This window comes from Aplysia californica, unplaced genomic scaffold (genome assembly GCF_000002075.1).
Source record: "Aplysia californica isolate F4 #8 unplaced genomic scaffold, AplCal3.0 scaffold00774, whole genome shotgun sequence".
Classification (NCBI taxonomy): Eukaryota; Metazoa; Mollusca; class Gastropoda; order Aplysiida; family Aplysiidae; genus Aplysia; species Aplysia californica.
In genome coordinates this window covers 286487-287731 of record NW_004798044.1, presented here as the reverse complement: position 1 = coordinate 287731, position 1245 = coordinate 286487, and positions in this window count along the sequence as shown.

The window sequence follows — 1245 nt, the reverse complement described above, 5'->3', positions numbered from 1 at the left end:
AAGAAGAAGAAGAAGAAGAAGAAGAAGAAAAAGAACAAGAACAAGAACAAGAACAAGAACAAGAACAAGAAGAAAATTCGCAAAGGCTGAACTGAACTGAACTCTAACAAGAGATGTAGGTTGCTGATTAGTCGTGGGAATGCACGGCTGGTGTTGACAATAATTGTAAGAATCTCCTTTAGTTAGTTCATGATTAAATTATTTTGTTGACAGGGGTTTTGGGTTGTTTTTTTTAACTCGCCCGAATTTTATGCCCTTCTTAACATAACTAGATCGTTCCAAAGACACATCTCAACCTACTTTATATTGATTATTTTCGTTTGTTACGATTAATTATTTTTTTATTGTGGCTTGTGTTGATAGCTCTGGTATTTTATTTTCTGCCTTTTCTTCAGGGAGGGGGCGGGGTTGTTACGTTTTGTTTCGTTTTTTGGTTCGTTTCTCAAGCCGCTCGTTCGTTCGTTCGTTCGTTCGTTCGTTCGTTCGTTGTTCGTTCGTTCGTTCGTTAATTTGTTAATTGTTTGTTTGTTTGGGAGTTTTTTTGTTTATCTGTTTGTGCTTGCTTCATCAATCCACGGTCGACAGATCGGCACATGAATTTTTTCGGCGCGTTCTTTACTACAGGCCATTTAAGCGGCGAAAGTCAGAAGACGTATTAACTGGAGAGTGACATAGCCTTACAGACAAGGAAGAGAAGGAGGAGAGCAGATAATCATAATGGCGATATATGTTGGATAGTAAAAAGGGAGCAAACCACACCAGAGCACCTGCCAACCTCCCACGGTGACTTAATGAACGAAGAGAAAAAGCGTGACCCTACCCCCCCCCTACCCCCCACCAAAAAAAAGCTCCACCCTTAACCTCACTACCAAAAATGTTAATTTCGCTTATCTTTGTTTCAAACCTGGGCCTAATTTAGCTTAAATTCCACACTTAAGAGTAAAGACAAAAAGAAAACCTTGCTCCTTTAATATTACGAACAGACACGGGCCATTTTATTCTGACACGTTCCTAAAAACTAGTACATTATGTTCATCAGTGTCAAGATTTGGAATAAACTGATGTATTACCACCAACGTTATTCCAAAAAACTGGTAACTAATTGTAGATGTTTCGCACCCCTGTCGACGTTATTTAGGCCATGAAATAAGAGAAAGGCAGGTTCGACTCGGCTTGTCAAGCACAACCCAACAGAAATAATTGGGTCTACTCGAGAAACCTAACAGGTCATATTTTGGGAAGGGG